Below are 16,833 nucleotides of genomic sequence, written 5' to 3'. Positions count from 1 at the left end.
CTATTTTTATTATTCCACTAGTGCAAACAATAAATGAGACCGGGGTAGAGTTATGACATGCAAGAATCTTGATTAAACCTTTGGCTGCCACTAAACTCTGAAGGGAACACAAGACTGTAGTCCCAGAGTCTTTTCATAAAGAACAAAATTCTGAAAAATTTCAGGGTCATATACCCATGGTTGTGAATCTTTGGTAATGGGCTGGGACAGGCCTGAAATAGTCCCTAGGAATGTAAACACACTTTTTCTATTCTTTCTCCTGTTATTATTACAAAGAAGATGGAATAAGAAATATCTTTTAAACAAATATCCCCACAGTTTGCATATAAATAAATTTCAATAAACACCACCAGTAAATCCTTGATCTGTTCTCTCCAAAGTTTTATCTATAAACAAACAAGAAAGCACACTCATAAGTATGAGTGGGATAAAGAGCTTGAAAGATATCAAATATATTGAATGACAGATTCCATATCTCAAAAGTTCCCATTTGGACCATAAGTGGGGAAAATGAGACCAGAGGTCAGACATCTAGTTTGGGGGGGGGGGGGGGAGGGTTTGAGAAGTGGTATATGCAATGAATACTGTGAGGCAAAGGATCATGAGATACCTTCCTGTTGCATGCCAGCTGTAGGGCATAGTCTCCTATTTACTGATTTCAAGTCATCTTACTGAAAGCAAGCTCAACTTTCATACTCCTTTCACCTTCCCTTCTCCCAGGCACTATTGGAAGTACCACAAGTTACTTTCTGTCTCCCTGAGGTATAATAGTATCTTTTCTTATAAGCAGGTATGTAGTAAAGTTGGCTTTGCTCAAACGGAAATAATGGCTTCTCCCCTTGACTTCTGGAAGGTAATTTATGTCATACTTGATAAAAGTACCTTTGCTAGGTGGGGGTGGCCACCCTGGATTTTTAGAGTGTGGCCAGCCACTCTCAACAGTCTTAAAATGAGGGCTGACTATGCCAGAAAGACCAACCAGATGATTTAAGAAAGGGACTTTGAGTCATTCCATATCAGTCAACCTGAAGTCTGAGTTCAACCATAAAATAATCAATCATGCCTATGTAATGATACCCAAATAAAAACTAAGGACCAAAGCTCAAGTGAGCCTTCTGATTGACAAAACTTCCTGAGTATGTCACATATTAAGGAGAGCACAATGGAAGCTTCCTTGTAACTTTAGAGTCTATTCTGTGTCTCTCCTAACTAAATCCCCCCCCCAGGCTTAGTGAGATATAAGTGACATATGGCATTGCATGCATAAACTTAAGGAGTACAACATGATTTGATATACATATATATTACAAAATGATAACCACAGTAAGGTTAATAACACAACCATCACCTCATTTTCATCTGTCTTCATTTTATCTGTACTCTTTCCCCGTAATAAACCTTATCTAACCTAAGAGTTGCTTTGGGGAACCTTACAAGCTTGCATTTGGCATAAAAAATAAGGGCAGTCTCATGGATTGTGTCATTAAACCTCACAGTTTGGCTAACTCTAGGTAGTAACATATACGTGTCTGCTATGAAGTATGGCCCTCAACCATCAACCGTGAACCTGTCCAAAGTGCTATTTTATACGTGGGGATCAGCTTACCTTATTTTTATGCAAAATGTAAGTTCACTGTACTGATATGAGGGCAATCTTCTTACATAAGGAAAACTAAAGGTCTTTTATTTGTTTTTTTTTCTCTTTTGAAAAGATGAAAGTTCTTTGTGTTTTATAAAGTTCACTCAGATTTTTGAGATTATTCTGTTTAATCATTAGAAACAGAATTGTAACATCAGGTAAGTCCCATCCTAGGTGCTTATTGCAGTTGGTCAGTAATCTCTCTCACACAGAAATATATGAAAAGTAACTCTATAGTAATAAAACGCAGGCACTCCACTTCCCAGCTGTTGCTTCCTTCTCTCAATTTTCTCATCTTCTTCACCTATTGAAATAGTATTTTATCTTTTCCAACCCCTGTTCTAGGTACCCAAGAGATTGTTCTATCTATTAAATATTCTTTGCTAGAAGATATGCCTGAGGTCAATTTCATCAGTTCTTCTAAAAAAAAAATGGAAACTGGCCTTTTTAAATGGAAAGGCCTCCTATAGCTCAGCAGAATTCTTATATTTTTAGTTTATGTGTGTGGCTGTATTTCATTATTTTTATTTATGTAAAATGATCACCATTCATATCAGTCAGCTTCTGTTGGTGCTGCAGTACTACTAATGCTAAGAAGAAAGAGAAGAGAAAGGGGGAAGAATCATCTAAAGTCACAGTTATATTTATTTCTAGCTCTTGTTACATGTCCACTGTGGGATAGCTTTAGCTTTGCTTTATATCTTCTTTGGATACAGATTAAAGACGCACATTCTCGCCCAGCTTGGGACTACCAGTTTCATGAAAGGTAGAAAAGAAAAGAGAGCAGGACCATGCATTAACTTTCAAAGTTTCTGCTTTGAAATTGCTTATATCACTTCCATTCACATCAGTGGGCCATACCTCATCACCAGGCTAAGCCTATTCAAGGGATCAGACCCAAAAGTCCCATTCAATCATAGCATCAAAAACAAAGTTCAAGATTTCATGATAATCTTTTCATTAGAACTAGTTGTTTCTTCTCTTGATCTAGAGACCCTGGAAAAACAACTTATTTGTATCCTACACACCAATATACAATGATGTTAAAAAATCCAAAAGACTGCAATAAATACTTCCTATCAGAAAGGAGAAGACTTACTGTAGTCATCATTCACAGCAGTTCTGAAACCCTGCTGGACAGAGTCCTCTACCTGGACTGGGGAATGCTGCTTGATTAGGTCCTAGTTCTGCTTCCCATTGTAGCCTGTGGTCCGTTGTCCTTCTTGACTATTATGGAAAACAGTATGGAGGCTCCTTAAAAAAATAAAATAAAAATAGGACTATCATATGATCCAGCAATCTTACTCTGGGGTATTCATCCAAAGGAAATGAAATCACTCTCTCAAAGAGATATCTGCATGCCCATGTTCATTGCAACATTATTCATGATAACCAAAATATCAAATGTTCAAATATTTATTGACACATAAGTGGTAGATAGAGAAAAATATAGTATATACATAGAATAATAAAAAAGAAAGAGATTTGTCATTTGCAACAACATGAATGAACCTAGAGGACATTATGCTGAGTGAAATAAGCCAGACACAGAAAGATAAATTCTGAATGATCTGACTTCTGTCTTAGAATCTAAAAAAATTGAATTCTTAGAAGCAGAAAGTACAGTAGTGGTTACTATAGGCTGAGGAATGAGGGAAACAGAGAGATGTTAATCAATAGGTATGAAATACCAGATATACAGGATGAATAAGTTCCAGTACAGCATGGTGAGAGTAATTAAACCATGTGTATTGTATGCTTGAAATTTTCTGAGAGTAGGTCTTAATTTTCTGAGACCTACTGAGTGTGTGTAAGTGTGTGTATAATACATACATATATATTATAATATATATAAGTAATTATCAGAAAAGCTATATCCAAGCTAGGGTCCTTATCAAAATGCTGAACTTTAATCAGCCTATCAAGTCTTTTTTATTCATAGTTGATTCTATTTTATAGCCCAGATTGAAAATCATCGTTAACGGTCTGTTAAATTTAGCCATAATAACCAGGAAGCACTACTGACACCCTGTTTCCCACATCTCTGCCTAAAGGTCATTTGGTATTTTATCTGCCTTCTAAGTTATGGTAGCAAACCTTATATCAGATATCTCACCACTGCAGAACTAGGGCTCCATCTTTCTAGCTTTAATAATAAGTTCTTCATGACCCACTGCTCACCTGAAAACTAATGCCAAATATCTTCGTTTTTGTTATAGTGGGTCTCTACTTAGGGTACCAAGAATTGACTCAGTCAGTTTAAGCAAGTCATACTGGTAAAAAGTGATCTAAAATTCTCATTGAAAAAAAAATAAAATTCTCATTGGCTTACAATAATAAACATGGATTTCTTGTCCATCCTTCATGTCTACCATAAGTTCTTTTTCACAACACCTTCGCTACAGGACTCAGGCTGAAGGGAAACCCAGTCCACAGATCCAGGTTTCATGGAAAAAGGAAAAGAAAGGCTGTCAGAACCATACAAAGGCTCCTAAGCTTCTGATAGAAAGGGGTATGTGCCACTTCTGTTCATATTTCATTGTCCAAACAGTAACAAGACCTACTTTTGTATCAAAGGAAGATAACCTTCGTACTGGGAGAAGCAGTAAATACCTTGAACAAAAATTAATCTGACATACCATTATTCATAGGTAATGCATCCTTATTTAATGATTGACCATGACAGTGACGTATGAGAGGTGTTAGAGAATATAATAAAATATGTAACAACCCCTTTTTAATTACTAAGGACCTTCAAGTCACATCACCCTTGCTAGTAGGTAAACAAGTATAGAGGACATACACAGCTAACTTGGTCCCTCTGTCTTCAGTCTCATCCTCCTCCAATCTTGCTGTAAGCACTTTTTTACTATTGCATAACAAATCACCACAAACTTAAGCAACCCAAAATAATACCCATTTATTATCTCAAGGTTCTGTAGTTCAGAAGTCTGGGTGGGTCCAGCTGGGTCCTCTGTTTCACATTTCACAGCTCAAAATCAAGATATTGGCCAGCTGAGCTCTTACCAGAAGACTCTGGAAGTAATCTGTTTCCAAGCTTATTCAAGTTCTTAGAAGAATCCAATTTTTTGCAGTTAAATGACTGAGGTCAGCATTTCCTTGCTAGCTGTCCATCAGAAATTCTTCTCCAGCTCTCTAGGGCTACCCACACTTTCTCACTTCACCCTCTCCATCTTCAATACAAGCAGGAGTGCAGTAAGTCCCACAAAGACTTGAGATCTTTCTGACTTCCTCTTCGGACACCAGCCAGAGGAAGCTGTGCTTTTAAAGACCTATATAATTAGATCAGGCTGACCTGGATAGTAGCCTTATCTTAAGGTCAATTGTGCCGTATAACCTAATGTAATAACAAGGCTGATATCTCATTATATTCACAGGTTTCAAGAACTATGGAAGGAATCTTTGAAGGCAATTTTAGAAAATTTCCCTAGCACAGCATCCTTTCACAGACTTAAAACATGCAAAATGGATTGTAAAATGATTGCTTATATCAAATCAATGATCTTTTATGTCTCTCTAAAGCTAGTGAGATAAAAAAAATCCAGATTATTTTCCCTGCTTTAGAAAGGCTTTCATATGCTGCTTGGAACTTACCATACAGCTTAACCTCTCACTAACTTCGAAAATGAACTCTTGAATCAGAGTGGTCTCTTTTCTTTTGCAAATTCATGTTGGTTATTTCTACCCTTATTATACTGTTAAAGTGTTATTTTGTACGTGTGATATTGTCTCACCCCTCTCCACCTATTCAAGTTGTCCAATTCCTTTAAATCATAAATTTTGTATTACTCATTAATTCAACATACATTTATTGAGTATACAGTAAGTGTCAGGCACTGTTCCAGGCTTAAAGAATACCTAGTAACCAATGGAGATAAGGTCCTTGCCCTTGCAGAGCTTATATTCTAAGGAGGAGAGACTAAAGCCTTCTCTAATCACAAAACCATAGGATAATCTTTTCCTGTCAGACTGAAGTGTTTATTAAAGTGACCCTTACCTGATGCATTTCATACCATGTATTATATCATATACATGTTTGCATGCCCTGTCCACCTAATGAGACCCTGACCTCCTGCTGGATATGTATAGCATAATATTGCCCATAACTCCTAGCATTCTGCATCAAGGACTGAGTATTTATTTGTTGAATGATAAATTCCTATACATGAGTTTGGTCAAAGACTGATTTTTTTCCCCAAGAGCCACAATTTAAATCTCTCTTTGCAAATATGTTTTTAGGGGGAAAATGCAAGACTAGAGGACAAGTAGTATCAGGAAGAAAAGTGGAACTAGCATCATGTTTCTAAAACATCCATAACCCATAGAATCTTCTTCTGAATGGTTGAAAATTATGTCTGCTCGCTGTGACAAGGAAGTTCAAAATTAAATGTTAGGCTACAATTTTGTTACCTCTGCTGGGGAGTTATCCAGTAGAGCATTTCTAAGAAGACATTCTTATGTGATGGAAAAGTGGACTACTATTTAATATGTGAATAGGAACTTGGCATATGTCATATCATTGAATCTTCGGGATATTTTTAAATTGAGCAGTATTGCTTCTCTTTACAGACTTTAAGATGGGAAACTGACATCAATCCAACACCATAAAAGGATAGAAAACCAAAATAGGAATTTTTTTAAAGGTATAAACTCACCACAATAACATAAAAAGAAAACAAGAAAAGGAGCATTAACTGCAGGTAGATTGGAACAACTTTCTGGAAGATGGATGCTGGAACATTAATGAAGCAGAGAGAATGATGTTTGTAACATCAAAAACATGTGAAGAGAATGCAGCAAAGAAGGCATTTATTCAACCAACAAATCCCTAGAAAGATTATTTTGACATTCCTCATACAATGTAGAGCAGCAATTAGAAGCGAGACTAAGAAGATGATTAACTTACACTCCATATAACATGTACAGAACTTCATTTCCACAATTTTTAATCTCCTGCTCACCAGGAAATAATAGGTAATGGATAATTAGGAGTATTGGTCTATAGGTAGGCATCTAGCCCCAGTCAAGAAAAAGGGATGGAAGCAGAGTTCTTTTGAAAGAAAGAACTTTAATTTAGAAATTAATGAAGTGTTTAGGGAGAACTTCATTATTAAAATTAAATGGCTGAGAATCAACAGAACTTTGAAGGAAAAACATGCATGGCATAAAAAAGAACAACCAAAACAAACAAAAAAGGAGAAGATGACCTCAGAGTAAATAGAGATAAATCAAGGAAGAAAAGGGGAATTTAAAATATTATAATTAGTATTCTAAGGAATAGTCCAGACAATATGATATCCATAAATCATGAATAGGCTGCTGTGAAAAAAATAACAATAAAAGAAGCCAGAAAGAGCTCTTGGGAAATTATAAAATAATATTAACAAAATAAAAATTTCAATAGTCAGGTTGGGAAATAAGATTAGGAAAACCCCAACAAGAATGGAAAGAAATGAAAAATATAAGAGCAAATATAAAGACATACCAAAGCACAAATATCAGTATCTCTACCCAAGTAATAGAATTTTCAAAAACAGATTACAGAGAACCTAGAGAAGAAAAACAAATTACTAAATAAATAATCGATCTGAATTTCTCAATGTTGATTTCCTATGTCTTCAAGATTAAATGAAGGCACCAGCACAGGAAATAAAGATCCACATCAAGGTCCATCATTGTGAGGTTTGAAAACACAATTTAAAAAAATCCTAAAAACATGAAGAATGGGGAGGTAGGCAAAAGGTTGGGGTAACTGGGTGACGGGCACTGAGGGGGGTACTTGATGGGATGAGCACTGGGTGTTATACTATATGTTGGCAAATCAAACTTCAATAAAAACAAATGAAAAAAAAACCATGAAGAATGAGGCACAAAGCCATTTTATTACTTGCAGAAAGTCTTCAGGGTGAAGAGTGGCAGAAAGGGGTACCTCAAGATATGCCACTTTGGCCTGTAGAGCTGAAGACAATGAAGACAGAGCAGACTCAAGAAAAGCTTTTTACCTTCCCTCTTAACTTCCTAAAAGAATTTAGAAAGGAGGCCTACATTAGGAAGAGAGCCATTACCAGAGATAACTTCTCATCTGAGAGACTTACCTGCATTGCTGCAAAATTTGTTTACCAAACATTTCCTCCTTTCATCTTCCCTTGAAGTGCCTCCCTCCCATTTGAAGCCCCAGACCCCTATAACTTTCCTTAGCTCAGGATGGTATATAAGCTTCAATTGCCTGGCTGCCTTTGAGTGTTATATCTTTGTGAGGCTCCCGTATGTATGAAATTTAATTTATTTTTCTCCCATTCATCTGTCTTATGGCAATTTAATTATTAGAACAGCCACAGAACCTAGAAGAGAAGGAGGGAAAATTGTTCCTTCCCTATAGTCTGGCAACCTTAAAGGGATTTCCACTGGCTGAGTATTACTTGCTCTGAGGCTAATAAATTTCTTATCTTGATTAATGTGGTAAGTTTCCCTGGCATATATAAATGTCAAAGTTTATACCATTATACATACTATTCACATGTAGTCTATTGTGTTTCAGTAAAACTTCAACAAACCATTTCATATATACACACCACACATTTTTTTAAAGCATGACGTTATGGGCTGAATTGTATCCTCCCCAAATTCATGTGTTGAAGTCCTAACCCCCAGGACATAAAAAGGTGCCTGTATTTGGGGATAAGGTCTTAAAAGAAATAATTAAATTGAGGTCATTAGTGTAGGGCCTAATCTGAGTGGTATTTCTTTTTTTTTTTTTTTTTTTTCTGAGTGGTATTTCTATAAGAAGAGATTAGGGCACAGTTATAAGAAGAGATGGAAGAGAGAAGACCATGTTGAAGACGTAGAGAAAAGATAGCCAGCTACAAGTTCATGAGTAGAGGTCTCAAGAGAGGCATTTTACCCTGCCAATGCCTTGATCTTAGACTATCAGTTTCTAGAACTGTGAGAAAATTAATGTTTGATGTTGAAGCCAAGCAGTCCATGGTGCTTTGTTATGGCAGCCCTAGCAAATTAATACAGCTGGTTGGACATTATTCCACAATATATAGAAAACACATGCTCTCCGTGTGGCTATTAGAGTGATTTATTTTCAATCTAATGATTTCCTTTGCTCTCTTTTTTTTTGACAATAACTATGTGTTTCTGTTATAATTACAAAAATAGTCAGAAAGTGTTAGATGGAACCATTCATGGACTTCAATCTGAAAATCCTAACAACAAAGAAGCCATGATGGAAAATGTCCCATTTTCCTTTTGTAAAAGAAGTATGTTTCTAGTATAGGAGAAAACATGGTAATTTTAAAAAGACAACTTAAAGAAAATTGGCAAGTATACTTTTGAAATCTTTCTATAAATATTCAAGAGGAAGCCTGCCGACTCTAAATTGCTGATACTGCTGTTTCAAAGATGCCTGCAACACAGGAAAGACTCAGTGGAACTATAAACGAGCTGTTCATTAAAGATACCTATGTAAATTACAAGACAAAAGGTAATATTCAATATAAAATGTTCCTATTTTTTCAGAAAGCTTCACAAAATGAGTTTTAAGTTGGCAGTGATTACCAGCAATGTTTTTGTTAGGAACTTCACATGGCTTTCTTTTATTCTTAATTACTTTTGTAACTACCAACACTTATTCAATTAGCTATGTTAATAGTCCCTGGATTTCTGTACACCTGTTTCTTACAGCTGTCTGCAAGGCTGGTTCTTTGACATCTGTATAGAATTCATAGTTCTATTTCCTAACATTAAAATCACAGGAAAACAAATCCTAGGATAAGTATAGGGTAAAAGACCTCAAAATAAAGACAAAAGGTGATTAAGTATGAATATTCTTGTAATGAAATCAGTGCTGTAAGGATAAACTCTGGGATACGTTTAATAATTACCAGAAGGTCTCCTATGTTTTTATGGACAGGAAGGAAGGTTCTTGTACTTTTTAAACCCCCTGGTGCTTGGGTTGTATTTACAACTGCATTTGTATATAAGGTCCAGATTTTAGCTATGAAAATTAAAGTAGAAGTTAAATACTTTAAAATTGAGTCATTCATAATAGGCTAAAATATCTATCTAGAAATTCTCTTCAGAATATGCCTTCCTCTTTTCTATATAGAAAGTAAATACTTAACTGTGTATTTCATCTGACCATAATTTAGGATATAGGGTCTTCAGAGAAGTAATTAAATTAAAATGAGGTCAATTAGGTAGGACCTAATCCACATGACTGGTATCTTTATAAGAAGAGAAGATTAAGAAAGACATGCATATACATGGGGGGAAACCATGTGAAGACATAGGGAAAGCTTCCTAAATTCAGAAGTATAACAGTGAAGACAATGCCCCTGACCTCATGGAGCTGAAAAAGGAGTGAGATGGACTCATAAATTCAGATTAGTTGAATGTTATGAAGATAATATAATATGGTAAAAATCACAAGGAGAAACTGCCTTGCACAGGAGAAATACTATTTCTGTAGGGTGGTTAGTCTCTTTAGAGGGGTAGTATTGAAATGAGATAAAATCTGTAACTTTTACGACCAAGAATGATTAAGGAAACATTATTTTTTTTACCAAATGTTGGAGAGAGTCCTGGATAATGGGCACCATAAATTGAAGCAATCTATATTAAGTGAATGTAGACATAACGCATTTTAAATGTACATAAATTAACCTACAATTATATTTGTAGGATTTTATCTAAAATGTTTGCATCAAGAGTTTATCCTAAGGTTGTTCATTGTATAATTGTCTATAGTAATAAAAATTTGAAGAAAACTGAGTTTCAACTACAGAATGCTCATTAAACAAAGTAGAGTGCATCAGCAAATTAGAATATCCTGCATTCATTAAGATGATGCTATACTGTTTCTGATGCCAAGGGGCAAATCTTCCTCCCCCTCTCAGACTCTTCCATGATAGTAAAGGAATGTTTAAAAGGTTTAAGCCTGCAAGTAGGAAAAGAGAATGGCCGGCAATAAACAATGGGAGGTAAATGGAAGAACCTCCGTAGATGAGGCATATCAAAGGAAGCCACAGTGTGGAACTCATGTGCTGTTGAGCATCAGTAAAGGAAGAAGCTGATCCACCCACAAGTATAACGAGTATGGCAAAAGGAAGAAATAGTAAAAAGGGCTAAAATTGCCAGGAGATGAAGTATACATAGAGAAATTTATGAAACAATTTGTCTCCCTCCCTTGCCTGCCTCTAGTGGCCTGAAGCTTTATACTCAACCCCAAACACCACCTAGAAAAAAACAGAAGGCAGCTAAGGCTTATGGTTGACACCATAAGATAAACACCTCCTCATTCTATTATCTAGTTGTACTCTAACTTTATACCCTGTTCTGACCCTTACCCCAAAGAAAGCCTGGCAGTCAAAAAACTATAACTAGCAGCCTAGATCATGCAGTCAGACTAACTCTCACCTAATTCTAAATGTAAGCAAATGAGACATTTGCAGAAAGGCTGCAACATGCAAGGGAAATACCAAGATTTAAAAACAAAAAATAGGGACGCTTGGGTGGCTTAACAGTTGGGCGTCTGCCTTCAGCACAGGGCATGATCCCCATGTTCAGGGATCGAGTCCAAGGGATCAAGTCTGTATCGGGCTTCCTGTGGAGAACTTGCTTCTCTCTCTGCCTATGTCTCTGCCTCTCTCTCTGTCTTTCATGAATAAATAAATAAAATCTTTAAAAAATAAAAACAAAAAATAACCTTCAGAAAAAGTAAGAGAAATAAGAAGATTACAAAGAAAGGCCTTCAAGTTAGAGACCTCAACAATGTTTAAGACGCCACTTCTCTAAAATAAAACACTACATTTTAAAGGCAAAAACAAGTCAGAGAGTAAGAATGAATTCTTAGAAATTTAAGATTTGGATTTGGAGAAAAGAGCCACTTACACATATTTCTCCTGCCCTGCCATCCCAGTTCCAATCTATCTCTCAGCCTCCTGAGTGCAGAAAATGCCCAATAAGTCTGGAGATTATAAATAAGGTCTCAGGTTCTGCTGGGGTCTGGATGAAGAGAATAGATCTGCACAACCTGTTCTCTGCAGGATGGAGATGAGCCCGGGATGGCACCAGAAAGCCCAGGGGCATAAAGTATGACACCTCTGCCAGCCAAGGATCCCTGCAAGGAAGGGAAATTCCTGAGACACTACATGGAAACAAAACAAAGTTCATGACCCTGGCCATGAGGCCAGTAAAGTTCTATTTAGCCCAGTGCTTCTCCAAATTAGAAACATCTGCAAAGCTTGTAAAAATTCCATTGCCCAGGCCACACGGCCTACCAAATTAAATCAGAATCTCTGGGAGGCGGATAGAATCATTAGTATTTTTGAAGTTCACTACGTGATTCCAAAGCACAGCCAAGTCTGAGAACCAGTGTGCTAGCTACTGGCAGCAGCAGCAGTAGAAACACCTGGGAATTTGTTACAAATGGTGAATCAGGTCTTACTCCAGACCTCTGGAGCCAGCATCTGCATTTCAACAAGACCCCCAAAGGATTCACATTTGCATGAAAGAACAAAAAGTTCTGCATCCAGCCCAAGGACTAGAAATCCAGACCAAATAAACCAAGGATGGAGACTAGGCACTGCTACCCAATGCTGATTGGAAGTACTCTTAAAGTAATTCCCACGTGCACACAGGTTGAAGACACCGGGCCTAGACATTCCAATTGAGGAGACAAGAGCAGCAGAAAAGTTTTCCCTCGGGGACCCAAATGGAAAATGATGAATTATCAGCAGCTGTATCATTAGCCCTTAGGGAATAAGACTGCTACAGTTTCCATCTCCATATAAGGTAGACCCCATATAAGACAGGCAAGCAGCCCCATGCCCAAAAGACGAGACATGAGCAGATGAAGAAAAAAAAGACACATCTTTAAGGCTTCAGCTACAGAACACCCAGAATAGGCAGTTTCTAGAAAAAAAAAAAAAAAAAAAAGCACTAAGAACACATAAGGAAATTCAATTACAACACAAAATAAAAATATTTTTGTCAACAAAAAAAAAAAACATTTTAATGTTAAATTTTAATAGATTAATTAGAGGTGATATTAGCTGTTGAAATATATGTCCTCGATTTTTTTATCTTTTAAATAATCTCTGTGCCCAACGTGGGAGATCAAGAGTTGCATGTTCTATGACTGAGACTGCCAAGGTGCCCCAAAATATGTATCCTTGAATATAAAGTATGTGTCTCACAAAGAGATAGCTATCATGAAGTCAGAGACTTGGATGATGTTGTGGGTTGAATTGTTTCCTCCAGAAAGATGTTAAAGTCCCAACCCCATACCTGTGAATGTGACCTTACTTAGAAATAGGGTTTTTATAGATGTAAGCAAGTTAAAATGAGGCCACACTGGATTAGGGTGGGCTGTAAATCCAGTGACTTGATGTCCTGGAAAGGAATGAGACATATGAAGACTCAGGGGAGGCCCAAAGAAGAAGGCCATGAGAATAAGGAGACAAATTGAAGCTAGGCTGCCACAAACCCCAAAACATCAAAAATTGCTGGGAACCACCAGAAGCTAGAAGAGGCAAGAAACAGTTCTTCTCTAGAGACTGAAAACAGAGCATGGCCTTACTGGCACCTTGATTTTGGACTTCTGGTTTCCAGATCTGTTAGAGAATACATTTCTGTTATTTTAAGTCACTCTGTTTGGGGTAATTTCTTATAGCAGCCCTTGGAAACCAACACAGATGACAATTCCAGAAGATCTAACATATACATGGAAGAACAAAATAACAACTAACAGACAAAAATTTTATTTCTCTGAGTTTAAGAAATTTTTGAAGCTTCAAATCGAAAGGTATCACTGAATTCCAGTACTGATTATAAGAAACATGCAACTAGATAGACCACATATATAATATTTAATATATGATATTTAATATATAATATTTAATATATAATTAATATATTTATATATAATACTTTTAAAAATAAAATAAAATAGCACATGAACCCTACTGATACTTTGCACACATTTGTAAGGCCACCTATTTAGACATAATTTTTGGCTGAAATGGATTCAAAGCTAATAACTAATTATTATATATCCCCACCCTGGAATTATAAATTCATTATTCTTATTTGCCCATATAATATATATATATATATATTATGTATCCTGGTAAGAAATCCTGTCTCCAAGGATAAACCCCCTACCCTCCTCCACAAAAAAAGGAAAATTTTCTAACAAAGAAAGAAAGAAGGCATTGGACTTCTCATCTGCAAAACAAGAAGCCAGAATTTAGTGAACTGCTATCTACAGACTTTTAAAAGAAAAGACTGCAATGTAAGAATTTTATATCTATGTACAGTGTAAATTTCATCACCTGCATAAATGCAAAATGCAGAAATAAATAAGCATATGTGACATACCATATCTGAAGAAAATAATGAAGAGTGGATTATAACAGAACTACCAGTGAGTCAGAATACAGACTTCAGAATAAAGATGAGAATGAGAGGGGAACCTGGGTGGCTCAGTTGGTTAAGCACCTGTCTTCAGCTCAGGTCATGATCCCAGGGTCCTGGGATTGAGCCCTACATCAGGCTCCCTGCTCAGTGGGAAACCTGCTTCTCCTCCTTCTGCTGCTTTGCCTGCTAATGCGCTCTCTCTCTCTCTCTCTCTCTCTTTCTGTCAAATAAAAAAATCTTTTTTAAAAGATGAAAATAAGACTACAATGGTATACAATTGATCTTATAAATGTATAGTTAAATCTAAATGAATAATGAGAGAGCAGGAAATAGGTAAGTATAAAATAGGTTATGATTTAAAATAGCATGTGGGGGCACCTGGGTGGTTCAGATGGTTAAGCATCTGACTCTCTTGATCTCAACTCAGGTCTTGATGTCAGGGTAATGAGTTCAAGCCCTGTGTTGAGCTCATTTCTTTAAAAAATAAAAATAAAATAAAATAGCACATGAACCCTACTGGTACTTTGCACACATTCGTAAGGCCACATATTTAGACATAATTTTTGGCTGAAATGGATTCAAAGCTAATAACTAATTATTATATATCCCCACCCTGCAATTATAAATTCATTATTTTTATTTGCCCATATAGAGTATCTTCAGATGTTTTGTTTGTTTCTTTCCATTCTCAAAGTTATCAAGTAATTACTTTTTATTGCTTTTACATTGAAGAAAAACTCTTCCTGTAGTAGAAATTTTTAAATTGTTTCAAAATATTGTTCTACTCTTTCTAACACCATTTGTGACTGAGAAGCAACTATAAGTTTGTTCTCCCTTTAAGAAAAAGTGTTTCTGCCCCCTTTACGTACTTGTACAGTCCTTTTTAATTTTTGAAATACAGTAAGTTCATCAGAAGAGATCTCAGTATTGGTTGCTTTTCATTAATTTTGCCTGATACATGGAGAGCCCTGGAGGTAGACAGATTAGGATCTACCTTCAATTCAGGAAATCTCTTTTATATTTAATTTCTACTCTGTTTTATTCTTTCTCAATTCTTCTGCTTGATGCTATTCCCTAGGAACACAAATTATAGGTATATTGACTTACAATTATCTTATTCTTCACTTTAATCTCTTTTATTATAACTTTTATAAAAATCTTATAGCTTTTCTTTGGTTGGTGTTCTAGGTAATTTTCTCAACTATGTCCTAATGGTCCCATTTTCTACAGTGACGATTTTTCTCTTTAGTACTTGGAATAGCTTTGATAGTATTATTACTTTTATTAAATCTATTTATGTAATTCCTTAAGAATATCTGTGGTTCATTATTTAATATAAGATTCACGTTCGGGGATCCCTGGGTGGTGCAGCGGTTTAGCGCCTGCCTTTGGCCCAGGGCGTGATCCTGGAGACCCGGGATCGAGTCCCACATCCGGCTCCCGGTGCATGGAGCCTGCTTCTCCCTCTGCCTGTGTCTCTGCCTCTCTCTCTCTCTCTCTCTCTCTCTCTGACTATCATAAATAAATAAAAATTTACAAAACAAACAAACAAAAAGATTCATGTTCATTTCAGACCCCATGTTATCCTTAATATTAGTCCAAAATAAATAGCACCTAAAATTTGATTTTGTTTCCTTGAATAAGTCTTTAAAAATACACTCTTCAACTAAATTTTTCACACTGTTTTAGAATGTTATTCCATTGTTTATCATAGTGTAAGGGTTGTCAGTTCAGTATAACGGATTGAGAGCAGGAGGGTTTCTGTTGAGTCAACTTTCTTGACTTTTTCCTAACATCTTGAAAAATATACTCTTGGAAAGTAAGCTAGAGGATGATCCTGTAGGCTAATGGTGTCACCTCAAATCATTCAGTGGTTTAAAGAGTGTGGGAAAGAACTTAACACTCTAGGACGTTGTAGCCAAAGTATACTTTACTAGAAAGCGTTTTCTCAGCATCTGTTGAGATCCATTGCATGGAGGCCAACTCAGCTAGATTTGGAGAAATATTTTCCCATTGTGGAGGGCACTTGGTTCTCTTCCACTTCTAATTCAGCTGGCCATATAGACAAGAACTTGTGTCAGAATGGGAGAGGGTTGGGGGAAACTCATCAGATTTCTATCTTCCTATCTTCTAGTTTCTTCTTGATTAATACTTTTACTCCTAATGATATAAAAATGCAAAATGACTCTAAGTAGATATTCTCCTCCTTCCAATGACTCATCCGTATTTCCAGACTTCTTTGATCTGAATTAGTGGATGTGGTAGCAGACAGGCTCTAAATTGAGTCGCCAATGGTCCCTACCTCCTGGTATTTTTGCCTCCGTGTAATTTTCTCCCCTGGACTGTGAGTAGAATCCATGACTTGCTTCTAATAGACAACAGCAAAAATGAGGGGATGTCATGCATGTGATTACGTTGTATTAGGTTGCAACTTCTCTCTTGTTAACAGACTCTTACTGCCTTTGATGAAGTACATGGTCATCTGGAGATGCCCATGTGGCAAGGAACTGACTGACAGTCAACGAAGAGCTGAAGCCCTCAGTCTGACAGTCTGCAAGGAACTGAATATTACAACAACCACTTGAGGTTGGAAGTGAGATCCTTCCCAACTTGAGCCTCAGGTAAGACCCCAGGACAAGACAAAACACTGATTTATATTTGTCTGGAAACAGCAGACCCAGGTGAGCCATGCTCAGATTCCCAGCCCACAGAATATACATTGTTTTAAATCACTACATTTGTGATCA

The sequence above is a fragment of the Canis lupus genome, chromosome 11 (assembly GCF_003254725.2).
Source record: "Canis lupus dingo isolate Sandy chromosome 11, ASM325472v2, whole genome shotgun sequence".
NCBI lineage: Eukaryota > Metazoa > Chordata > Mammalia > Carnivora > Canidae > Canis > Canis lupus.
The sequence above is the reverse complement of the archived record's forward strand: the minus strand, read 5'-3'. Positions refer to the sequence as shown.